Below are 27,095 nucleotides of genomic sequence, written 5' to 3' on the forward strand. Positions count from 1 at the left end.
TTTATATGCTGCCCTGCTGTCATGCATTTGATCCTTTCCAGTGTTTGGAGTAGGAAGAATGCAGCCTCGATGTAGTGACCATTTTTCTCATCTAAACTAGACACGCGGGGTGAAGGCGGCCTTCCTATGTGAGAACCTGGATGAGGTAAGATGTCTTGAAGAGCTTGCATAGTGTCGAATGTGTTTCTTGCAACTGGATTCACTTCTGGAACCACAGAGAAAGGTTGGAGTCTTTGAACTCTCAAACTCTTCAGATTTCGGTGTATGTTGCTGGGGGTGGGTCGTGTTCCTGTGGCCGGACAGTTCTTCCATTCTCTACCAAGTTAAGATCTCTCTTAAGGAGCGTTTATGTCCATGGTGGTTACATCCATCAGTCGACGGGTCAGAGGCAGTGGTCGTGTCCAGAGGTGTCTTGATGGTTCAGCTTTCCTGTTTTAGGAGGAACCGCGGGCTTTGGCGAAGTTGGAGTAGGTTATATGGCAGGGCATGCTGTCCGGCTGTAGGGTGAAATGGAGGGCGAAGAGGAGTGGTGAGAGGGCCAAGCCTTGTAGTACTCCAGAACCCTGACTGAAAGAAGCTGTAGTAAACTGGCAGTAAAATGATGCTAGACTGCCGCATAGGTACAGTGAGATCCCGGCTAAGGTGCTTACATGGCTGCCACGGTCCTCTCGCTTCAGGAGATCATGTCGGGCAGATCCAGCAGTATTCGTGCACCCAGTGCTTTTATGTCCGCTGTCAATGTCAGGTCTTCCCAGACTGGCATCAGGCGGTTTCAGTGCCTTTGTCTCAGTGCAGGGAGGCCTCATCGCTCAGAGCTCCAGCCCAGCCCCAGGACTGTAATGAAAGTCCCTGCTTTTCAGCCTATGATGTATGAATATCTCTGAGATATTGGAGTGTCAGGGTCTCGTCAGCACATCCTGCGAGGAGCCACCTCTTTGGGTAATGCCTCTGCTCAGCCCATGGTCTCTGTACAGCCGGTCTTCCACTGAAACCTGGAGCCAGGTGCCTGGCTCTGGCACAGCTCTAGGTCTTCTTGGACCCTCACGTCCAACAAGAGCCGAGCCGAGCCTCTCCATTCTCAACTTAGGAATTTACTACTGCCCTTTACAGAAGTAATTTTCCACCCGGACGTTTTTGTTGTTTTTTTTTTGCAGCTTTATATAGCGGGAACTCGACCCGAAGGTATTGGAGCACTTTAGATGAGCACCAGTAACGACACACAAGGACACATTCATTTTTTTTTTTTGGGTAGGCACGGGGAGATTAAGTGATTTGCCCAGAATCACAGGATGTGGAGTCGACCCCGAGGCTCGAACCTTGGTTTCCCAGCTCCAAAGTCGGCAGTCTAGCCATAAGACCACATCCTCTCCCCAAAGAGAAGACTACTCCCTTAAATTTGAGGTCAGATCCACATCTTGTACCCTCACAAAAAGCCCTTCACTCAGGGGAGGGGTGAGAGTGACGGAGTGCTCGCTGGAGGGCTGTAAACACATGTGAAGCAAACAAGGTTATCTGGCTCTGGGGACAGAGTTGGCACGGGAAGTCAGAGTGGGCAGGGCAGCCCGGCGTTGGCGGAACATCCCAGGCACAAAGCCAGGGCACATTATTTTGGCAAAACGGGCAAATGGAAATAGTGCACCAAAAGCCGGGAGTGGGCATGCGAGTAAAGGAAGAAATGCCAGGGCACAAACCCAAGCCCACCCTCTAGTGCGCCTTGTGGTCCCCGGGGTTGAGGAGCATCGGCAGAGCTGCCTCGAGTGCACGTCAGGTGCAAGTCAGGGTCCCCGAGGTTGAGGTGCATTGTTGCAGCTGGCGCGAGTGCATGTCATGTTCCTCGGGGTGAAGGAGCATTGGCAGAGCTGCCTCGAGTGCACTGTGGTGTCGGGCCTCAGGCCCACATGATGATGAATAACGGACGCTGACACCAGGGGATATAGTACAGTAACTGGCCACGAGCACGTGCACCCGGGCCCTTTTATTGGCGGGGCCATGTCACTGGTGACACCCGTGATGGATGGGTGTGGGAATGCAAGTGTGTCCAGCCGTCAAGGGAGTGGCTGGGGGTACAGCTTCCTGCCAAACACTAGAACGTGTCCTGCAGGACACTACATGCACGTCAATCGAAGAGCGCCGGCAGAGCTGCCTCGAGTGCACGTCAGGGTCCCCGGGGTCGAGGAGCGTCGGCAGAGCTGCCCCAAGTGCAAGTCAGGGCTACCTCGAGTGCAAGTCAGGGTCCCCGGGGTTGAGGGGCGTCGTCAGAGCTGCCCCAAGTGCAAGTCAGGGCTACCTCGAATGCAAGTCATGGTCCCGGGGTCGAGGAGCATCGGCAGACCTGCCTCGAGTGCAAGTCAGGGTCCCCGGGGTTGAGGGGCGTCGTCAGAGCTGCCCCAAGTGCAAGTCAGGGCTACCTCGAATGCAAGTCATGGTCCCGGGGTCGAGGAGCATCGCAGACCTGCCTCGAGTGCAAGTCAGGGTCCCCGGGGTCGAGGAGCGTCGTCAGAGCTGCCCCAAGTGCAAGTCAGGGCTACCTCGAGTGCAAGTCAGGGTCCCCGGGGTTGAGGGGCGTCGTCAGAGCTGCCCCAAGTGCAAGTCAGGGCTACCTCGAATGCAAGTCATGGTCCCGGGGTCGAGGAGCATCGGCAGACCTGCCTCGAGTGCAAGTCAGGGTCCCCGGGGTTGAGGGGCGTCGTCAGAGCTGCCCCAAGTGCAAGTCAGGGCTACCTCGAATGCAAGTCATGGTCCCGGGGTCGAGGAGCATCGCAGACCTGCCTCGAGTGCAAGTCAGGGTCCCCGGGGTCGAGGAGCGTCGTCAGAGCTGCCCCAAGTGCAAGTCAGGGCTACCTCGAATGCAAGTCATGGTCCCGGGGTCGAGGAGCATCGGCAGACCTGCCTCGAGTGCAAGTCAGGGTCCCCGGGGTCGAGGAGCGTCGTCAGAGCTGCCCCAAGTGCAAGTCAGGGCTACCTCGAATGCAAGTCATGGTCCCGGGGTCGAGGAGCATCGGCAGACCTGCCTCGAGTGCAAGTCAGGGTCCCCGGGGTCGAGGAGCGTCGTCAGAGCTGCCCCAAGTGCAAGTCAGGGCTACCTCGAATGCAAGTCATGGTCCCGGGGTCGAGGAGCATCGGCAGACCTGCCTCGAGTGCAAGTCAGGGTCCCCGGGGTTGAGGGGCGTCGGCAGAGCTGGGAAATGGCCCTGGGTGGGCACTGGTTCTGTACTCGCTGGGGTGGTGCGGCTCATGTTTGAGGTGATCTGGAAGAGCTGCTTACAGTTACAATACTTGAATGGAAGGGGGGAGCTGCAGGGCCTGATAAAGACGCACTTACTGCTATTGGGGACCCCATCATTGAAACAGCAGGAGCGCTGAGGTTAGGGAGCCGAGCGCATCCGCTGAGCTGTGAGACACGGAATAGATGGGTGCGCTGCAGGCCAGGACTGACGTGCACCGACAGAGCTGAGCGGTGGGTGCAAGCGTGTCAGGACGGAGATGCATTGGCTGAGCTGGGCAGGGGTCCCAGTGCTGGATTGACAGTATCTGCTGTCTTTCAGTGTAAGAGCCCTCGTGCAGTCCAGCTGCGCGTGGGCCCGGTAACGGCACAGCGAGGGACTTGAGGTGCATGGATTGTATGCTTCCGCGATGGAGCAGGTTTGTAATGAGACTCACTACCAGCGCTTTCTGTGCGCCCCGGAAGTAGATTTTTGGGGGTCGCCAGGTCTGCTGGTGAGCGTTTGAGGCGAGAGTCAGGGGGCTGTTAGAGTTCCGTGTTCATCATCGCACTTCCATAGCCGGTGCAGTGCAGTCTGTCTGGGAGAAAGAGTCCAGCTGGGAATGTTCCATTCGCAGACACCCTCCGGCACCGCCCCACCCTTTCCGACCCATCCGTCATGCTGGGGGTCTAGAGGCACATGCTCCTAATGGTGCCAGAGCGAGGCAGGCTCTGCTGTTTATGAAGCCTACTCTTCGTCTCAGGCGTGAGTGGGGGGCCTGCTATATACAGAAAGGAATCTCGGGTAATTTTATAATTTTTCCTAGAGCGCAATTCATTATATCAGCTCAAGCTATGTGCTGTAGTGCTCGAACCACCCTGTCAGCTATTTCTTACGCAGCAACAGCTGACTCCCTGATACAACATTTCAGCCTATTCTCTGGGTTCAGGTTTATTGTATGTATTTTTTTCTGAGATGGATATCCGTATAGACTGGCACGGATTTGGGCCATCGAGACAGAGGTATATCAGGCCAAACGGAAATGACGTTTCATCAGACCCTGCAAGCTCTGCACCCGTATTGTTGATTCCATTCTCTTTTAGAGCAAGTAAAAAATGTAGGTAAATGTTTTATAGAAAAGTAATAAAAATGGTTATTCCAAATGGACACAAGTGGATAGACGGAATATCGTGAAATAATATAAATATCTGGGGATGATATTTCACAAAAAAACATATCCTGGCAATCTCACCATTCGCCAAAGATGTCTTTTGAATAAGGAGGTAGCTAGTCGAAATGGTATCTAATTTTCCAGCCTCTGCAGAAAAAACATTCCTGCGTTGAATCTTGAATCAAAGCAAAATTCTAGACAACTTCACGTGGGAACTAGAATGTGTCTCCTTGTTGAGCTTGAACGAGTAAGAGTTAAAAACAGGAAAGATGATTGAAGAATAGGGCAGAATAGGTTCTTCAATTACAGCAGTAGTAACAGAAAATACAGGCTGCAGAAAAATAACTTAAAAACATTCACGGCAAAAATAGATTTCATGCTTAAATAATCTCTACAAAAATGTTGAAATGTACAGTACCTGATCCCACTATCAAGCATGTGCGGTGAAGATTGCTAGGACTGAAGTTAGAATCAAATTGACCCAGTCCTACAATAGGTCGATATGTTTTCATGGCAATTTTTTTGCAGGAAGTTATCTATATTGTCGATATTTTGGCAGAAGATATTTTTGAGTGTGTTTTTTCAGTATTTGTGTTTTTTGTTCAATGTTTTTGAGTGGAACCGATTAGAGGTGGGTGTTCTGCACCCCAGATTTACCCAGCAGCAGCTTACACATAGGTTTAAAATCAGGCAGAGAAGCTTGAATCAGCCTTTAGGTTTTTTAAAACATCTTCTAGGAAGGTGCTAGCAAGGACCTCTAGTTTTTGCTTAATATGGCACCTTGAGTGGTGTAGGGCAGCAGTAGCTGGTGCAAACACAAGGAGATGATGGACAGAGCGTTGAAACTTTTCAGACACTCACCCCTAGTCACAGATCTGGGTTGAATCCATCATCGTTCTTTAGCTCACTTCACCACCCCATTTCAGACCCAGCCATATGCCTCGTGGGAGCAGTTCAGCCCGAACTGCCAAGCCATGTCTTCCCTGGACCGGATACAAGTATCCTGGGACCGGTTTCGGGGTAACAACCCTCTTCAGCCAGGCCTGCTTGAATCCAGTGGCTAAGTGAGCAAGGGACCCACGTCTGGGCAATTTCCTTGCCAACTTAGGGCAAACAAAGCAAACACAAGGAGATGATGGACGGAGCACTGAAACTGTGAGGTGAATATGTTGAAAGGTTTGGGTCTCCACCCCACATTCACCCATCAGCAGCATACACATAAGTTTACCAATCAGGCAGAGAAGCTTGAATCAGCCTTTAGTTTTTTTTTTAACATCTTTACTTTTTATTTTTAGAGTTTTATATAGCGCAAACTAGACCCGAGCCATCGGGTATCAGAGCGCTTTACATGAGCTTGAAAATCACAAAGAAGGAGGGACTGGGAGCAAAGGGAGAGAGAGGTCCAGACCTCGTGCTCCCAATACTAACGTTATAATCACTGGAGGGTGACTGTTCCTACAGAGAGACAGAAGCAGGCCGATTTGGTCGCTGAAAGAACTAGTGGAAGAGACTGTCTCTTCAACAAGGTTGGATAAAAGAGATTATTAAGGCAGGGGAATTCCTCCTTTTTGAAGAAGTGCCCTCACACAGCAATTTGGGTGTCATGCTTCATCATCTGGCGTTTGCTCCTCGTGGGGGTGGCGTTGCAGTCCTCCACGGGCCACGCGAGAGGACTCTTTATCAGAGTTCTTTTTAGGAGAAACGCTGCAGTAAGGGGTGTGGGTGTGTGGGCAGGATGAAAAAGAGCAAATGACTTTAAAAGTACTGCACTGGTACCTGAAAAAACTTTATTCTGGGGTCCGTGTAGTATGGTTAAAAATCAGTGACAAGAGAAGGCCTCTTGATCTAATTTATCAGAGTGGTGAGTATTTTCCTTCTGCTTAGTCAAAGTGAGGGTGATAGTGAAGGATAGGTCGGTTAGGTCGACATGTGTCGCGCCTAGAGGAGGTCCCTAATGGATTCTATGGCGCTTCATCAGGACCGTGCAAGTAGTGAGAAAAGTGTAAAAATAGGGGTTCTGAGACGGCGACACCCAGTAACCCTATAATACCTATAATCAGGTGTATTCAGGGTGGCAGCACACCCAAAAGAGGAACGCCCACTTGGAGTTCCTATATCCAACCCCAACGATTGGAAGAGGCTGGCCTCATCGGAGTGGAGCGTGGAATGGCATTCGAGCAGCCAGAGGAAGGTATAACGCTGCGTCCCAGGAGATGCTGAGTAGCCCTTTCCATTCCGCACTCCTTTTTGTTAGGCACGGGGAGATTACGTGATTTGCCCAGAATCCCAGGATGTTGAGCTTCGTTGCCGAGACTCAAACCTGGTTCCCCAGCTTCGAGGTCGACCTCTCTAGCCGTAGGGTGCATCCTCTCCTTCTAGGAAGGTGCTAATAAGGACCTCTTGTTTTTCATATGGCACCTTGTGTCGTGCAGGTCGGCAGTATCTGGTACCTATAAGTTATGTTCCTCTTTTCGAATCCCAACAGCACCTGCTTTCTTGTAGTGCTACGTGGCACAGATCCAGAAGCAGGTATATCTGGAGTCCAGGTAATGTTGGGTCTATCCATTTTGCTACCAATCTGTGAATCCAATCCCTGCCCCCATGGTATTTCAAAATCCGCTTGGCCATGGCACCACCCTTCTATCTAGCTAACAGTCTTTGGAGGTAGGCTGCAAGCGCCATCAACCACTGCTGCTCCGGAATCACCCTGGCCCCTCAGAAGATCTTCGAGAAGGGTAGACACCATGTGCTCAAAGTGATCAAGGTCCTCCTCAGGAGGTGAACCCACTGCACCAACCTACAATCCCCTGCAGTCAGGGATTGCAGATATTCATCCACCAGCAGAGTTCCAGAGCCTTCACCCGCTCCCTCCACCTTCTGCACCACAAACAGCACTCTACCAGCAGGCGCCTCCATTTTTGACTCCATTGCTTTGATCGCTGTCTCGGTTAGGCCAGTTTTAGAAATGAGGTCCGAATGCAGTGAACTGATGGATTGCATCAACAGCTGCTCTGCTTGGGTCAGTATCTGATCATCAGAGGAGTCCTCAGGTCATGGGCTCTTTGGATTCTCCTTCGGGATGGGGTTTAAAAGTCTATGCTTGGATCACACCTTGTCGCTTCTGCAACATTGCATTGTCTAGCAATATGGTATGTTCTTATTTTCAGTTGGCAGATTTGCCCCAGTTCCATCCTCCCTCCAGCACTGCAGAAACCATTGAATTAAATGGAGCAGGGCATCAACTGACCCTGCACAGATCATAATCAAAATCCCACTGCCACCTGTCGTTAGCATCCCGCCTTCAGTTCTGTCTCGCCGCATCCTCGTCTTGCTGGGGTTGGGCGCTAAAATCTGCAGCTCAGTAATGCAGCAGCAGCCCTCAAATGGCAGCACAGCCCTCACCCATTCCCCTGGTTCCCCTCCAGGTCCACGCCGCCTCTGAAAGCAGGTCGTATGACAGAAGCACGCTTGGCTGAAGCATGCGTGCCTCTACAACGTGCTCCCAACAACGAATGCGTCTTAACCACGCAGTCCTTAACCATGCATGCCTTTACAATGTATTTCGTTGTAAAGGCATGTTTTCTAAAGGGATATGTGAGGTAATTTACCACTACCCGACCCCTCCTCCCTGCCCTAAAATCCTATTACCTCACCTCAGCCCCCCCAGCCCTAAAACCGACCCTGGTCTGCCTTTAAAACTACCCCTCCCTCCCTGAAGCCTAAAACCCTGCCCCCTACCAAAAACTACCCCTAGCTCAGCCCCCCCACCCTGAGACCTAATAATTACCCCAATTAAAACTATCCCTACACCTGTCCTCGCCATGAGGTCTAAAACCCTGACCCCCTTTAAAAAGAAACTTCCCGACCCTCTCCACCGGCTCTGAGCTCTAAAACTGACCCCACCCATAAAAACTCTCCCCCACTCCCCAAAACCAGGCTCCAGCACCACTCACCTGTCTGCGTCAGGAGCAGCCACGGCCTGTGCAGGTAAGAGCGGTGGGGCGGTAGGGCCGGGTTGGGGGGATTTCAACAGATGGCCACGAGGGAAAATTACATAAATAATTAATTTTCCCTCTTGGTCATCTGTCGAAATCCCCCCAACCCGGCCCCACCGCTCTTACCTGCACGGGCCATGGCTGGTCGGGAGCTTCCTTTTCCAACGCTTCATGTTGCTCTCTCTGCCCATCCGTACACTAGACGGCTATCTGCCTTAACCACGCATGTGTGTAGTTAAGGCAGATGCGTGGTTCAGGTAAGCATCATTATGCTTGCGGGTAAACGGCACGTGTGGCGCAGCCTGCGTTGTAAAAGCCGTTTCCACTGAAAACATGGTGCATAGATCAAGTCTCTGTGACTCAACGCTACCATCTTAGTCTTGCTGAGCTAAGAAGAGGAATGAGGGACCCAGTTACAGCCAACTGTGGGCCCCACTCAGAATTAGGTCTCCAGGCCCTGTTAGAGGGTTCCTCCAATTGGGGACTGGGTACCCCACTTCCTCAAGCCTCCACACAGGCTGGACCACTGCGACGGTGGAGATGTCCCAGATGCTGTGACCATTGTCAAACTCCATCAGTTCGGCCCCTCCCCCTACTAAGTTCATTTGATGAACCATGAGGTAAGACATTTTTGTGTGAATTTTAAATCCAATAACTTTTCTAACCTCACAAATGAAGGTGCTTGGGCATGGATTGCTCTAATGGAAAGGATTTATGTCACTGTTGCGGTAGTTGTTTTCAAAGTCTATCGTAAGGAGCTACGAGGGCCGAGCAGGAAATAATGGGTTATACCAATGAAACTCCAATTACTGTACCATCACAATGGAGGAATTTTATTATTTGTTATGTTCTGCTGTAGATATATTGTTTTAAATTGTACACGTGAATTAAAATTGTAAATATGTGTGTGTTGGGTCATGAAGAACCAACAGCACATTAGCTTCAATAAAAGCTTGCAAGGATGTGGAATTTGTCTAGCCTGATGTCCTAGACAAGAAGTTTGTTGCTATTGCCAACTTTAGATCATTTATGCAACATATGGGTGGTGCTTGGATAAAGTTAGTCACAACTTACATATACCAGGGGCTGGGCTGTTCTTCCTGGTATTTTCCGGGACGGCTGCAGGCTGGGGTGCTTCTTTCAGAGCTGGTTGGGCTTTCATGATCCAAACACGAAAGCCTTCATTTTTCCAATCTGGTCTTGGCCTCCTCTGGTGTGGGCCTGGCTTGAATATTTTTGTAAGAGCTACTTTTGCTTCTTGTACAGACCTGGCGGGTGCTTCTCAACACCGTTCAGCAGTTTGGGCAAATCAGCCGCTGGGGCAGTGTCACGGACCTGTCAGGGTAACCTGTAGGGCTGAAGCAGTCGGTATAGAGGGAGCTTTTGAGCACCCAACCGATGGGTCAGTGTTAGGCCAGTCCTTGGAGACGAGTCAGTCTTGTGTCAGTGGGTGCCTCCTTCGCAGTGGTTGGGGCAGTGCCAGGGACATATCAGGCAACCTGCATAGATTGAACAGACAGTCATGTCCAATCAGAACCCCTGGGCAGTCGCCCAGGCAGTGTGAGCCAGTCGCTCAGAATTAGTGAGTAACACCTTGGATGTTTCCCCGGAGCCATCGGAGCAGTCCAGCCTCTGGGGCAGAGGCAGCCGCATGTCAGAGAAAGCCGTTGGGCAGCCACTGGGGCAGTTTCAGTCACATGTCAGGTGAAGCTGTAGAGCTGTGGCAGAGTCAGGGTGTGTGCCTCTGACAAGCGGACAGCGTGAGACCATCTGCCCTGGTGGAGTCCCTCACATGCGTGGAAGGTGCAGCCACCAGTAGTTGTGGCCCAGTCACTGAGGCAGTTGCATGTCGGAAGGGTGCCTTTAACAGCTAACTGGGTCAGTGTCAGACCAGTCACTGGAGCAGAGTCAATTAAATGTCTTTGGAGGGTGCTCTGGTGGTCCCACATGTCATAGGCTGCCTATACCAGTCTCTGCGCTACTGGCCTAGCGAGGGATCCATATGTTCTAATGCAGACAATAAAACTTCCCCAATCCCTAATTTGGTAGTAAAAACCAACCATTAGTTTGGGTAAGTTGTGCCCCTCATAGCTCTGGGCCCAGGCTGGACTTTTCCACATGGGTAAGTTGTGCCCCTCATAGCTCTGGGCCCAGGTTGGACTTTTCCCATCAGGAGCAGGGTCAAGGCTGATTTGCATATGGCTGGGTCCAACCTGGGGTGGTACAGTGAGCCACAGAACAATGGATTAAAACCAGATATGTAACTGGGGGTGAGTGGTTGAAAAGTTTGAGGCACTCCGCCCATCATCTTGTGTTTTCTATGTTTGCCGTAAGTTGGCAGGGTATGCTCAGACGTGGGTCCCTCGCTCACTTTACCACTGGATTGAAACTAGCCTGGCTGATGAGGGCTGATGCCCTGAAACTGGTCCCAGGTTGCTTGTTTCGGGTCCAGGGAGAACCCGGCCTGGCAGTTCGGCTGGACTGTTCCCATAAGGAACAGTTTCAAGACTGATTTGCATATGGCTGGGGCCAAACTCGAGTGGCGTGGTGACGATGGATTAAACACAGATCTGTAACTGGGGGTGAGTGGTTGAAAAGTTTCAGCACTCCGTCCATCATCTTGTTGTGTTTGCGCGGCACCCCCACACCTGCTGCACTATCGCTATCTACGACTCTGGTTTGGTCAGTGTCAGGCCAGTACCTGAGACAGTCAGTCTGTGCTGCTAGGCTGCCTGGCAGTCGCTGAGCTGTATCAGTGATTCATCAAGTGAAATAGTGGGGCAAGGACAGTGTCGGATAGTGCCTTTGTCCAGTTAGTGGGACTGTGTCATGCCCGCCACTGGGGCAGTCACCTGTTTTAAGGGTGCCTCTAATAGTCAACGGGCCGCTGTCGAGCCAGGCACCGAGATAGTCATCCAGATGTCTGGAGGCTGCCTCTGGCCCGGGCACTCTCCTCCATGTCACAGTGTGTCTCTAACCGTCGCTTATGTCACTCAGGCCCGCACCTGCGGCAGTCAGTCTAGGCTCTGAGGGGGGCTCTGACAGTCGTCGGGGCTGCGTCAGTGACCCGTCAGGTAAACCTGAAGGGTGCGGGCAGTGTAAGGTGATTGTGGGGTAGTATCGGGCTTGCCGCTCAAGTGAAGTCACCGTCGTCAGTCACATGTCACGTCTGGAGGGTTGCGAGGACAGAGTCAGTCGCACATCAGGCTCCCATCCCCGAAACTTCTGCGAGGCCCTCTCCTCTGAATGTTGGGTCTGCCCCCAAAACAGGAGAATCCAGCTGAGACCATGTTTACTGGGCGGTTTGCAGCCATGGGGCGCTGCAGAACAGCCCCGGCCCTCGCCCCGGTTATATCAACAAACAGCTGCGGGGCCGGGGGCGCTCAGGGCATCTGCTCTCGGGCTCTGGCGGACATTTCCTGTGCGCCTGTCATCCGAATTCCAAATGTGTTTTCTTTGCTCCACAGTGTGGTCTTTAATGTAAGGTTGGGTGGCTGTGGGGGAGAGGCGGCACTAGTGGAATGGAATGAACTCTCACTTCCGCCCCCTCTAACCGATTCAATTCAAGGAGTGAGTGTTAAAATCCGCGCAGTTTATTTCTTGTTCTCTTCAGTGCCGTCTCATGCACTCCCTGGCTGTAGCCTCAACCGGTCCTGGCTCATCCCCTTTACTGGACTCTTACACCTTGATGACGTCTCATTCACTCCTCTGCACCACCCTCACGCACGGCAGTGGAGACTTGCTCCTCGTCAGTGCCCGCCCCTCATACACCTCAATGGCTTCTTACTCATTCCCTTCATTGCCTCATACGTTTTACTAGGCGCATTCTGCATCACTCCCATGCACGCCTCAGTGGAGGGCGTCACGATGACTTGGACTCCTTGTCCCTTCTGCTGCCGCAACGCCAGTTTCCCTCTCTCCCCTTCATGTTTTTTCATGCACCCTCTTCCTCCGCATCGCGGGGCCTCCTCGGTAGGGGTGGGCGGAATTCGCGTAATGCAAATCTCCGCGAAACGGTAAAAAATCTCCGCGAACACGCGGAATTGCTTGTTCGCGATGCGTTTTTCCTGTTCACAATCGCTGTTTGCGTGCTCGGGGAGAAATATCTCGCGAACACGCATTTTGAGAACGTGAACAAGCAAAAATTTCGCGAAATCGCGGAAAGTGGAATTTGGGGCAATTTTGCGTTCTCCGCGGAACGCGAAATTACCCAAATTCCGCAAATTCCGCGAACAGAACGGAATTTACCGCCCAGGCCTACTCCTCGGGCCTTCTTTCTTCTCAGCTTGCCGTTATCCTGCAGACTCGTGTCCTCCGCTTCTTCTCTCCCTGAACACCGTGCCCCCCTCGCCCATGCCCACCCTGTCTCCACGCCGTGAGACACCCTCTGTTCCTCTTTCCCCTCAGCCTGCCCATTTCTTTGAGGACAGTTGCTCTGCTCTTCCTCCTCTCCCCTCCGACCGTTGGCCAGCTCTTCCCCCCAGTCTGTCCTCTCCCGCCCTCTCTCCCCCTCTTTCGCCTCAGACTGTCCCCTCTCCCTGAAGACTGTTGTTCCCCTTCCACCTCTCCCCGCTGCCTGTCCTCTCTCCCGCCACCCCGTGGGCCTCCTCTCTGCCCTCTGTTCTTGGGAACATATCCGAGGCTCTTATCTGGCTGATAGTGGAGTTGAATTGTGCTTGTAGTTATGCCAGCCGGGTGTTGTTTTGTAGGTTTCCGCCAAGGAAAAACCCTGTCATACCCCAGAATAGCATCCAAAGGCAATTTTGTGGACTCTCCATAAACCCTCCCCCCGCGCCCCCCCTCCCCCCCTCAGTGCGCCATTGTTTCCCAGTCTACCAGTGCCAACTGATTTGGGCCTGGGGAAACATAGCAGATACTCTTTTGACCCTCATTTTCTGTACCCAGAACAGATAGATGCATAATACCTGGGCCTAAACGTTCCTGTCCGTTTCCATAATTCAACACACATAAGCAAATATTTTATGCGGAAGGATATTACCTAGTGCTGTCTTTAGTTTTTCTTAGTAAGCATAAGCTGAAATAGTGAGATAGTACATTCTTGGCTTACCTTCTTGACTCACTGTTTGACCTGAGGAAAGGACGATGTCTCAGCAACCGAAATTCGAGTGCTTCAGATGAGTTATCAGATTGCATAGTGTCAAAAAAAGTATACGTTAGTGCAGCATGTAGCCTAGTTCCAAGCACCGTGTCAATGTAACTGAAAGTTTGCTTGACTGCAATGGAAACAAGCATTTGCAATGCAATAGGTCTCGGATGTGCGAGAGCTTAAGCTATAGGCATTGTAAATGACTATGCCTTTTATTTATGTGTTAATTATCAAAACACATAAATAAAAGGCATAGTCATTTACAATGCCAATAGATCAAACTCTTGTAAATGTGAGACCTATTTCATTTCAAAGAAGTGGTCACCATTTCCGGGGCTGCTTGGAAAGTCAAAGCGCGCATGCTAGCTGAATGTCGCAGTAAAGTATGTCTCGCAGTAAAGTATGTCGTGCTTGCAGTAGGAGAACCTCATGAAAGAAAGTTGGGCTTACAGACTAAATAAGACATACTGTGTAATAACAGAAGTAAAAGGGCCAGTTCTCATGAGAGGTTACAAATGAAGACAAGGCAGTACTAAAGAAGGGACTAACAAGCCTATTAACGAATCAGAAGCCAGCATTTACAAGGGACAATGAAACAAGCCAATGAAAAATATGGGCAAAGAGTGGGCAAAGCTTCAAGTCCATATTCAAAGACAGCATGCCTCGCAGAGCAGCGCATGTGCTGCCCAGGCTTGACCTAAAAAGTGAATGGTAGTGTAATGGGCTCCGGGGGATGGTGAAAAGTAACTTCTTCGGAAGAAAAACTGGTGGGAATTTTTTTTCTCCATAACCTCGGCTGTGGGTATGCCTGCTTTAACACAGTGTGGCTGTAGAGGTATGGTGGGATATTTCTCTGAGCAGAGACGTTTTAATGCATGGGCAATGTGGGCTCTGGCCCAGGGCCCCAGCCTTTCAGGGGGGGCCCCTGACACAGTCAGCTCAGTTCTCCACAGTTTTGCCCTAATGACCTTGAATATTTCTTAAACAGATTGTTTTAAATACTGTTTTCCTTTAATTTCTTTTTTATGTACCTGATATGTGAGAGTCTAGTACAGCCATTTTGCAGAGAAATGTTTCTTTGAGATCAAAACAAGGCCTAACATATAAGAAATGGGAGAGCGTCACAGAGATTATTTGCAGTAATATTGGTGAGCTGCTGCTGTGTTACAATATTGAAAACACACATAACTATCCCTGAATATTAGATGTAAACACATTTAGGGCCTTATTTATGAGAAGTGAGGCATCGCTGTGTGAAAACAGGGATGGGTCACTTCTTAGTGTGCCCTCCTTGCGACATGATGGAAGCGTCATATTTACTGTATAATGCATCATGTCGCAAGGAGTTACAGATACGTCAGTATTTCTGACGTATCTGTAGGCACAAAAGTGATGCATTGTTTGGGGTGTGTCTGAAAATAAATGCAACTTCAGCAATGTGTCCTTTCACGTGGGGCACGCCCCATGTGAAAGGGCCTGCATCAGTCTTACGCCTGCTGTGAAGCAGGTGTAAGATATTGACACAATGGCGTCCTAGAAGTGGCTCACTGAGTTCTCATAGATTTCAATGCACAACTACTACAAGGCTTTTTGCGGGGGAACACCCACCCTGCATACATTATACCTGGCGCAGGTATAATGTGGTGCAGGGGTTTACAGAGTGAAGCATCTGCCTAGATGTGTCACTTTGTAAATAGGGCGCAACATGGCACATTTTTTACGCTGCCGGTGCATCACAAAACGTGACGCACCGGCGGCATAAAAGTGAAGCAAGGCCTTATAAATAAGGCCCTTAGATGCACTGTCAGGAACCTAATGAAATGAAATAGTGTATTTAATAAAGCGTGCAGCTACTCAGACTACAGTGTCTTGGCACGTGACAGTGGGAGGAAAACGTGCACAAAAGACCCATGAGTTATTAAAAAGCCAGGTTTTTAAGTTCTTCCTGAAAGAGAGTAGGTATGTGGTTCGTCTCAGAGACTCAGGGAGTCTATTCCACAATTTTGCACCTAGAAAGCCGAGGGATCTGCCTCCAGTGCGGGCACGCCATAGTTTAGGCACGATGGCCAGGTTGGCATTGGAAGATCTTAGGGGTCTAGATGTGGTGTAGCGATTAACACGCTTATTTAGGTAGCTGGCTCCTAAGCCGTGGAATGCTTTAAAGAAGATGGTCATCGCTTTGAAGTCGATACGTTCTTTTATACGGATACAGTGTAGAAACTTAAGAATAGGGGTCATACTAGATCTGGGTTTTGGTCTCAGGATGGCTCTGGCCACCGCGTTTTGTACCACTTGTAGGCGCTGGATAAGGGATTTGGGGAGACCAAGGTACAAGCTGTTGACATAGTCAAGCTTTGATGTTACCAGGCACTTCACCACGATCTTTCTGCTCTCAAGCAGTAACAGTGGAAGGAATTTTTTTAGCATCGGAGTATGCCAAAGCAAGTGCCATTTAGATTTTGGATTTGAAAGCTCATGGATAGTGTCTTGTCTATGACAATTCCTACGTTTTTGACTTTCTCCTTTTCGGCAAGTAGGGGCAGCAGATCTTTTGGCCACCAAGACCTCCAGTCAGGCGTTTCTGGATTAACAAAGAAAACAACTTCAGTTTTGTCAGGATTGCACTTCAGCTGATTGATCTTAAGCCAGTTAAAAACCTTTGTGAGGCAAGACCTAATCATTGCCCCGTCAAAGTCGGTTCCTTTTTCAAATGTATAATTCAGCTGAGTGTCATCAGCGTAGGAAACAATTTTGGCGCCCACTTCCTCTACCAGAAATGCAAGGGGGGATAGATATATATTAAAAAGGATAGGACGGAGATTGGAGCCCTGAGGGACACCTACATTCATTGCCGGAACCGGGGATTAGAAAGGGGGAGCCAGATGTCCTGAGACCTATTTGCCAAGAAGGATGATATCCATGTTAAGGCAGTCCCCCCCCAGGCTGATGTTAGCAAGTCTCTCCAGGAGCCGCTCATGTGGGACTGTATCGAAGACCGGCGACAGATTGAGCAGTATCAGAACAGCCTTGCCTTCCTGGTCCAGCTTACCTTTGTGAAATTCAGTCACTTCCAGCAGAGCAGACACCGTACTGTAGTTAGCCCTAAAACCGGATTGGGACTCATGAAGGAGCTTCCCATCTTCAATGTGTTTTTGGAGGGCCTTGTTTACATGCTTCTTTGATACTTTGGAGAGGACCGGAAGAAGGGAGATTGGCCTGTAGTTGGCAGGGTCCATCGGTTTGGCGTTAGCCTTTTTTATCAGTGAAAGAATCTTAGCATTCTTCCATAATTTCGCCATGTTGCCTGAGGGGAGGGAAGCATTAAAGAGCTGGTTTACCGTTGGGTTTATGGTGGGAGCTAATAGGTTCAGGATATTCACTGGACATGGGTCGGGAGGAGAGCCAGACCTAATATTTTGAAGAAGGGTCAATGACTCTTCAAGCTGAAACTCATGGAAAGCTAGTAAAGATGGAGGACCCAAGAGGTGAAATTTACCAGTAGAACTAAGGTAGAAGGTCAGTTCTTCTTCTGAGATGTTAGTGATGGCTTGTTGGATCACAGAGATCTTTCTGTTGAAGAATTGAGCTATTTGCTGAGACCATTCTTCGGAACATGACCCTTCCTTTGTGCCGGCTTTCGGGGCGGTACAGGATTTAACTATGCTAAAGATTTCCATACTCTTATTTTGGACATTTTCTATCTTGGTTTGAAAGAAGTTTTTCTTGGCTGCCTTCACGAGAATGTAATTAACTTTTAAGGTGTCTTTGTACACCTTCCTGTCCTCAGGTAGATAGGATTTGCGCCATTTCCGTTCCATTTTTCTACAGTTTCTTTTGCTAGATCTGAGGGAATCGTTAAACCTTAGAGCTGGTGGGGCCGACCTCTTTGAGGAGCGGGAAACAATCGGTACCGCAGCACCAATGTTGGTTCGGAGCCATGCAACTATTGAGAAGGCGTCCGAGTCTGGGCAGCCAGATAGCTCCGGTGATCAACGACCGAGGGCGTCTGCTAACATCGGGATAGATATTTTATGGAACGTCCTGTAATTAGGGACCCTCTGCCCTGCATTTGCCTGAGGGGCTGTGGCAGAGTTGGGAATGACAAATTTTAATAGGAAGTGGTCAGACCAGGTAATAGGAGGAGGTAGGCTTACTGATATGTCAAAGTTGTGAAAGATTTGGTCTAGGGTATGGCCCTTCTAATGGGTGGCCGAAGAAACAGATGGAAACATGTTCCAGGCCTGCTGCGTCTCCAACAAGGAAATTGTTGAGGGTCTTTTCCATTGTCCATATGTATATTGAAATCTCCCAGAATAAGGCAGTTGTTGTATTTTAAGGCCAAAGAGGTGGTGGCTGTATTAAGTGTAGTAATAAAAATTTAAATTGCACCGGGAGGTCTGTAAATCAGAAAACCAGCTATGCTATGATGGGGGGATAAGGTACAGCGGAAGCCTAAGGACTCTGTGCCCGCAATGTTTTCCATCGGAATGGGAGAGTAGTCTAGTTTTTGATTGTAAATGATGACGACACCGCTCCCCTTCCCACTCGGTCGGTCCCTCCTAAGGATTTTATAACCCGTAGGGATGGCCGAGGTGATAGTAGGGTTGGAGGCTTCAGACAGGCAGGTCTCAGTGAGAAATAAAAGATCAGGCTGCTCGTCTAAAAGTAGGTCATAAATGTGTGGTTCATTCTTTTGCATAGAGCAACAATTTAAAAGGGTGGCCTTTAAGTCCTCTGTTTTCTTATTGTTTTTACACTTATTGTTGCGTGAGAGGATCTTGGGTGTGAGTTTCCTGGGCTGGAGGAGAGAACAGTTGCACTTATTGCATCTAAAGTCTACCTCCAAGCTTGGATCAGTCTCTGTACACTGACATAATGGTAGCCGCCTAAGGCTAAGCAGTTTTTCCCTATTGTAATTTAATGGAAGAAACTCACCGGAGGGGAACTGGGCAGCATGGCCGGCACAGGACGCCTCTGGGACGCTGACGGGCTTGCCTTTGGCGCGCCAGCAGCGTGCCCGCTGCACGCTTCCATTTGCATCTGGAATATATAGGCTAATGCCTATGATACAAACTGGATTGCTAATGCAGCTGAGGAAGCGGAAACTGCGTGGGCGGAAGTGAGGAGCCCGATAGTAGCCCCAGCCGTCCGCACAATCGGCGTATCAGCCACGGCGGACCAGGACTGGAGGAAAATCGAGATGCGAATCGGAGCAGCTAAGGAGGTGTAGGCAAGCAGAATCAAGTAAAGTGCAAGTGCGCGAAGGTAGGAGAAATTGTTAAAAAGCACAGAGTAATTCAGCCATACATATACAATTTAAAAAGTATTAAAAACCTAGTAGCAGGGCAAGAAGCACTAAATCCTACCACTGTCAGCTGCGCGCGTCTGTTTACATCGGGAATTTATAGGCTAATGCCTATGATGCAAACTGGATCGCTAACGCAGCTGAGGAAGAAGAAACTGCATGGGAAATGGACCAAATTGCATCATATATTCAAAGCTGTTCTGAACAGGGGCCCCCAAAATATGTTTGGCCCTGGGCCCCCAAAATCCTTAAGATGTCCCTGTCTCTGAGGCCTTTTGTTCCTTCCAGAATTTGTTTGGTAAGAACTCTGTGCTCAATAGGTGTCCTATCTATCGACCATTCATTCCTCATATCCTGTTTCCATGCTGCAAAGATGCAAGTGAGTCCCATATGCCAAGTTAACTCTTTGTGAACTTGCTTTAACACTTTTCAGCAGCCGAACGCTATCGCTGTGCTAGCAGCAGCTGAGCCACAAACGAACCCTCAGCCCTGCTGGTCTGTCTAATCTGATTTCTATTGAACCACGAGTTCAAGGCACTTAAGAAGAGTGGTAGCTCAGTGGGTTAATGCACCCACGGCAGAGATCTGCGTGCAGCCTGCAGTTAGAACTGAAGCTGAACCGACTCGCCCTTTCCAGTGTTGCTAAAATGAGGAGCAGTTTCCTAGGTCAGGGTAATAATTAGTTCACAGTGGAGAAAGTGTTATATGAACAACACGTTATTATTTTTGTTATTTCTAGCACCACCTGTATAACGCTCCTCCTCCTTTTGGCTAGGCTAGCTCTATAGAAATACCACACACCTGCATGCATCTAAATGACTACACACACAAGGGTTGAATTTTGTTTACTAGAAATGCTGCACCTTCCTAGCAGTCTCCTCCTGTTTTTAGGTCTCGCCTGACCCAGCGCATGCGCTGGTCTGGCGAGACATTTTGTGAGGGCTCCAAAAAGTGCTACCAGGACAGCCTAGAGCTACAGTGCATGTGCGCGGGTGCACGCGTCGCGCTTTACCGCGATTACTTTCACTTTCGCGGCCGCTTTGATGTTTGATTGCGATCACTTTCGCGGCCGCATGGCCGCTTTGATGTTCTCCGTGAGGCTTCAATAGATTGCAGCAGTTAAAACAAGCATTGGCATAGCCAATAGGTCTCGCTTTTGGGACCTTATAAGTGTTTAGTTATGCAACTGTTGCATGGCTAAACACTTATAAGGTCCCAAAGGCGAGACCTATTGGCTATGCCAATGCTTGTTTGCTTTTGGGCATGAGACGCTTGAAGCCTCTCGCCAGCTGGTGAAACACTCTGGAAAACACGAGGTCCACTTGGCTTGACATGGGCCTAGAAGGTCTTTGGAGTGAACTCTGGCCGTGGACCTGTCCAGCTTTTGGGCTTCTACTGAGACAGAAAAGTCGATGAAGCGTGTCTTCGTGTGGGCTGGGCCTATGCCTTCCTGCCACGGGGATGATTGGTTCACCAAATGCTGTGGCACAAGCATAGTCTAGTGTTGTTTTGATACAGCTGTAGTCAGTGCTTAAATTGAGCCGGGGGTTTTCGGTGCTCAGCAACAGCACTTAATTGTCAACACTGGTACCTATAAAGGCCTGCCACATGGTGGCGCTGTTTTTTAATTCAGAGATAAGCACAACAACAGTTGTTTATTAATTCAATATACATTAAGGATGACTAATACCTGTTGCCAAAGCCGTTCTTTTAACTTTGAGGGCCTGAAATTGTCAGGATTGTCACACTTGTAGGAGTGTGACATATTAGTTATGCTGTTACTGTGTTATGAAGAACAAGGGAACCCAAATAAAGTTGGGCAGGGACCTTGTTTAATAACATAACAACATAACGTGTATTTGTAAAGCGCACGATTACCCGTAGGCGTCTTGGCGCTGAATAACAGATGTTTATTGTTACCCAACTCAATGGTACTCATTTTATCAACCTCAGATGGATGAAAAGCTGAGAGGACCCGGTGGGATTTGAACCTGTGACCATTAGGTCGAACACAGGCCCCTGCAGTGGCTGCTTTAGTCCACTGAGCCACCAGACCCAGCAATTATTTCTAAAGACAGTGGTCCCTAGACAAGGAGTAATGAGAGCAAACAATAAATATAGACCCAATCAGTATGATATTTTACAGCTGTCTAGCCGGACAGGTGTTTTTAATATATAGTTGCTTAAATATACACAAAATTCAGCAAGAAACATATAAAGTGGGGCACAAGCCTGTATCCAACTTAGTGGGAAGGACGTACAACATGATACAAAAAGGCTCAGGCAGAGAAAATTGTATGAGACACATTTTGGTAGGACAAACAAATTATAGTGGAGACACCATTACTCATAAATAAGTATTAAATAAAGAGGTGTATATGGCGTGCAACAAGTCGACGGCGTTTCGATCCTGAATTACTGAATTTTGTGTATATTTAAGCAACTGTATATTAAAAACACCTGTCCTGCTAGACAGCTGTTAAATATAGTACTGATTGGGTCTATATTTATTGTTTGCTCTCATTAATCCTTGTCTAGGGACCACTGTCTTTAGAAATAAGTTACTATAATTGACAGCGGTAATGGGCAGTGCAAGCATAAGTGGCCTGCTGTTTAGAGCCATGGCACTTATATATTTTTTTTACAAATTAACCCCTGGCTGTACTGCTGTAAAAGTGACACACTACAGAGTTGTATTCCTTGTATTATGGAGTTGGAAAACTATATATGGTCAGTGCCACAAGAATTATGTGGCAGTGGATGGCCAAATTCTGCGGCAAGAAAAAGCAGATTAGGTAATAATTATGAGCATCACTTTCCCTTAGAAAACACTCTAGAGAACGATATTTTGCATTTCATATTTGTTATCCATCTTTTTTTCCAGTTTTTACTTAGCACAAACTTGGCCCAAGGACATAAGAGCGATTTACATGAGCACCAGGGTTTTTTTAGGCATGGGGAAATTAAGTGATTTGTTCAAAATCACAAGATGTTCAGCAGACGCTGGGACTGGAACCAGTCTCCCCAGTTCCAAAGCCAGCAGCTCTGGCCCTCAACTCCTCTCTCTCGCTTTCAATAGATACTCAATAATGAGATTATGAGGTTGATGAAGTTTTGGCTTCTTTCTCCAAATAATAATGGTCTTCACGACATTATAAATCCTTCATGGATTAATTTCCATCTCAAGTGCAAATGTGTATATTGCTAGATAGCCAACTCTAATCTTCTATGACACCAGATTCTCAGATTAATCTGGTTATCTACCCTGCCTCAATCAAGTCTGGCCTTGAAATCTCATTTTCCAATACTTCTTGGTTGGACCTTCACTCTTTGAATGTTCCAGCACTCTCAGTGAGCACAATCAGTGAGCCAAGGGTGTGTTAAACCTTTCAACGTTTCTGCCCTCTTAAGAGTACCCTAACGTTATAGTCATTAAATGACATTGAAACCTCATATCATTTTTTTAGGCCTGGCCTTTGATACACCTTTTGCTGTCTTGGCATACTATTGTTTAAAAAAATAATAGTATTAATAAAAATATACAGGCACAAACGGGCTTTGTTATTTAAACTATCTTTCACATTTTGCTTACCAAAACAGAAAGGAGTGGCTTCATCATGTTGAGTGACAGCATTTTACTTGTGCACATCTGCCATAAAAGTAGTCCCATTCAGTCCAAAAGCTATTGAAGACTTCAAAGACATGGCTTCCACACTGATTTTTTTAAAAGTGTTCTTGCTACCCCAGACTGTGCAGATTGTTTGCCACACACGAACAGTTGAGCTCGTCTTGCCCTCATATCTGGCAGTTTTTTTAGTGATTACAGCATTTGAAAGTTCTTTGCCGCATGTCGCACAGTAGACAGCGACAAGAACCACTTAAATTTGAAGCACATATGAACATTTATGGGATAATGGGATAATGTATATTGCACTGCACATGGTTATCTGAACGGTGTTGGCATACATTTTGAAAGTTACTTCACGTGGCTAGTCGTGCAACAATATTTATTCTAACAAACTAGATTTTTAAAACTGTTTTTTTAGCATTTTAGATTGATTATGGTATTTAAAGATGTTTTTCAATTTTCTTTTTTAAAAGTACATTTATATTTTAGGGATTCTCATACTCGCTATATATTATTGTTAATTTGCATTTTTCCCATTGTATTCTGGAATTAGATTTTAAAAAAACACCCCAATGAAAGACACCCGTCCAAAATTCATTAGTGATAAACTACAATCATGTCAACATAAAAAAAATAAGCAAGATCATGATTGTGATGTAAGAAATCTAGATTATGTGGAGTATACATGGAAAGCACACCACACTGTGATGTTAAACAAACTGGTGAAGAAATAACCGAATTCTAATTGGAAGAAAATCTTGGAATATAAATCCTAATTTAATGCAGAATTGGTCTAATAAAGCAGTGAGTTTGTGGGACTTTTTGCCTGCTGAGAATTAGCAAGGATGTGTTAGTATGCACAGCACTTTTAGAACACAGGGTGCTCCAGGTCAGCATGGAGAATATGCCTTTAAAATCATATAGTGGTGTTAATTATTGAGGTGTGCAATCCAGGAACCTCCTACACCGCTGAAGTGGAGTTGACACACTATGTGGTAATGGCATAGTTTTCTCACTCTGGGGTGCAGTATTCTAGTGGAAAAGGTGGGGACGTGTCTTTGGCACAGTGTAATATAGCATTCCTGTTCTAAAGCTGTGTAGTAGGCACATTACAGTGTTGTGCTCCTGTGCTAATGCTCTAGTGTTGGGACACTGGGCAGAGTTCCTTTTGTTCAGTATTTCTCCCATAGAGAGTCTCAACCATTTCATTCAGTTTCTAATGACATAACTCACTGCTATGACATAGTAGCAGATGATAACAAAACTGGGTACCCACTGGTGTGAGGTCATAAAGGCCTTCCAGGCCAGGCTGGCAGGGCTGTCCCAGAGCATGTCTGTGCAGCTCTGCTTTGAATAAAAGCAGAAACAGCTGCAGGAGGGGGAAGGGCGGCAGGGACGGTGGTGAGGGTTGGTTAGGGATTGCAGGTAAGAGATTTGTTTCCCCATGTGGGACAGGGTGGAGGGGCCGTGGTATGCATGGCTCCTCAACGGTGGCGGCTCGCAGAGGGGGTGCTGCAGGACGGTGGGTGGGGAGGGGCTAGGGTGGGGGGGTAGTGGACTCTGACATATGGCGGAACGGAGTAAACTTAGTAAATAAATAAATAAAAAAATTACCTTGCTCGCTGCATCGCCAACTTGGCGATGCAGCGCGTGCAAGGTAAATTGTTTTATGTATTTATTTACTTAGTTTACTCCGTTCTGCCGTATGTCGGAGTCCACCACTCCCCGTCCACTGCCCCGCAGCAGTACCTCTGCGAGCCGCCACTGCTCCCACATTCATTCTCTGCCCCTGCGTAGCAGTTGAAAGCACGGGAAGATGATTTTGGGGCGATCCAAAACATAAAATTATAGATGGGTGAAAAGTGAATTACAGGGGTGTTTTTCTCCTCAGGGTTCTGAGTGACATCATGGCCCGTTGGTGCTTCGCTCTCGTCCATTTCATGTCACTCGATTCCTCTCGGTAAAAAACATTCTCATGATTCACTGCTACCCAGCTATAATTCTATATGTAATGCTGTGAGTTTGGTACATTACAGAGCAGTAGTCTGGCGGTAATTCGCCTGGTTTTGTCACACTGTAACACAGTGGTAATGCTGTGCAGTTGGCATACTATTAGGCAGTATGTCACTTCGAGGGTCCCTCAGAGGACCCTGATGAGGCGTACTTCGCACAAAGGGCGATCTTTAAGGTGGAAAGTGGGATAGAGTCTGGGATCCTGCTAGCAGGGCTGTATCTGCAAGGACAAGGGTTTCCACGGCTACCCTGATTTCATCCTCTGCCACAAAGGGGTTCATCCTCCCCAGCAGGGGCACTGATGATAGACACCCTTAGTTGTGTGTGCCTTGCTGTCTTGTGTGTGCGGTTGTATGTGATTCTGGAGAAAATTCTACTTGGTCGCCATGTGGCAAATGCTGTGCTGTCCAATAGAACGAAAAAGGACACACCTCTATTATCTGTGATCTTCTGGATCTCGTAGCCGTCCTGGTAACGTCTAGTGATTTGAAGCTGGATCACTTGAACTTGTGGAGAAGGTGGGCGATCATGGATTTCCAGTTGACTATTCCAAATGAAGGAAGACATGAGGATGATAACTACTGAGGTTGTTTGGGTCCAGGTGGGGCTTTTTCTGGATGAGCAGTTCTTTCATATCCAAAAACGCTTCTTGCTATTTGAAACGCTTTAAGGAAAAAATATAACAAATAAATAGGAAGTAAATAAAACAAAAAAGAACGTCTCAACCGTATTGAAAAAACTGCCCACCATCGTTGAGTAGGGGTTATATACAAGCTGTTATTTACATTTTTTCAATGTTTTTGCCAGTTTGTGATTTGTTTTGGGCTTGGTGAGGCAGTGCAGAGAAGCAATGAAATGGGCTGGGAGCAGAGAAAGATGAGGGGGTGCACAGGGTTGAGGAAGGAATGGAACATCCCTAAGGTCTTGGAACGTCGGAAGGTGATGCATTAAGGCCAGCTGGTGGTGCCTTGTGTATGGGTGGGCCATCCTCAGACACGTGGGGTGAGTCTTTGACCCCTGTAGCTGTTTCTCTGCAGCGATTACACAAAAGGTGATGGGTGGAATGCTTGCAAACAGTCTAACCACTGGCAATCACCCGGGGAAGCATTCTAAGCCATTGTTTTTAGCCCACTGTGCTTTTCTAGACAAATGGCCACCTTAAGCAAATCGGCACCGACCCTTCGCCTCAGAAATTGTCCATTCCCAGCTGGCAGGCCTGGCCCTCTCCAGAAGAGAACACAAGCAACTCCACTTCCACCGCAGTGTCCATACCAGACGTACCAGAGGCTGGGTCCTCACCAGGGCTACAAAAGTTGGGATCTGTGATCATGTGTCCTTTTGACAGCTTCAGGGGGCCTCTCTAAGGAGCCTCTTGCGCCAAATTGTTGAGCGAGGCCTCTAGTCACAAATCTACAGAGCAAAGGTTCACCAGTGGCAGGTTCCTCCAACTCATCACCATTCAAGGGCAACAAATTGGAGGCATCGGTGGAACCCACAATGTCGGATAATCCCTCACCCATCGGGCAATGTCACCTTGAGTAGCCAATCTGTGGAAACAGGGGATCCCCTGCCACTCTGCCCGGGGGACTGCTTCTGTAGCTCAGAGGCAGAGGACTTGGTGGGCTCCGTTACATTTTAGCATCAACTTTGTTTATTGGTTTTATACAAATACACATTCACACGCCCACATCCTGTGGCCGGCGGGGTCTAATTAAACACTAAAGAGTATCTTTGTCTGCTGCTTGGAGAAACCACCTCATGCCCCAGATTAACACACAAACTGAGTGAATGAAACATCACATCCATCATCTAACACCCCTCCCCCCTCCAAATCATTTATCTGCTTTTGGAGCATGTCCGCCTCTTGTGAAATGCAGCCCTGCACGTGACCCTCTATCCCCCCCTCCGACAACCGATGCATTGAAACCGACCAACTCCCCGAACCACGTCTCACCCTCAGGGAGGGCCAGAGATACCAAACACACTCAGGAACTTGGGACAAGTGACCTCTATAAATCCAGACCCCATGTGGCAAACGGTCTATAAAAGTTGGGCTTTTGGGAGCAAGAGCTTGTTACTGTCCTAGACCGAAGTCTTTTTAATTGCCCTTTATATTCTTTATATTACATTCTGCAAAGCAGGAACAGGCTCTGTGTTGTGCCATCTTGCGAATCTCCTTAATGCAGTGTGAGTAGCCAGTGATGTCACCATGGCTACAGCTATAGACTTACCCTCCTGACATCAAGGATGTGAAAGTGGTAGTAGTCACCCATGATGAGTTTAGATGTCAGATCCTAGTCAGCCTGTGAAAACAATCAGACATGCCACATCCCTCCAGAGTAAAGAGATCTTAGGAGTGCAGCACCAGAGAGGGCACATGGAAACGTGGTGCATGCGCCTACAAAATGGCAGATCTATCTGCACCAAAAAAATGTTTGTTTTTGTATTATTCTTTAGCTATGTTGCGCAGCATGGCTAAAACCCACTGGCAAAACCAATATGTCCCAAAGGCTAAACCTATTGACTTTATCAATGTTTTTTTTCAATGTACTACTTAACCCACGTCTCCACTTTTTGTCTTTCAACTCATTCTCTTCTGTATCGATGTATGACTTCACTTTTTCTGCTGATCTCGGTGTTCTCTCTCTCTACTCCTTGCAAGCACTTCTCTCT

At 48.2% G+C, this 27,095-nt stretch overlaps 1 protein-coding gene across 3 annotated transcripts in view; it reads left to right on the forward strand.

Moving 5' to 3' along the window:
* Positions 1-27,095, forward strand: part of KANK2 (KN motif and ankyrin repeat domains 2) — a 251,838-nt gene that overhangs the window by 95,756 nt on the left and 128,987 nt on the right. The window lies entirely within an intron of this gene.

This window comes from Triturus cristatus, chromosome 4_2 (assembly GCF_964204655.1).
Source record: "Triturus cristatus chromosome 4_2, aTriCri1.1, whole genome shotgun sequence".
Classification (NCBI taxonomy): Eukaryota; Metazoa; Chordata; class Amphibia; order Caudata; family Salamandridae; genus Triturus; species Triturus cristatus.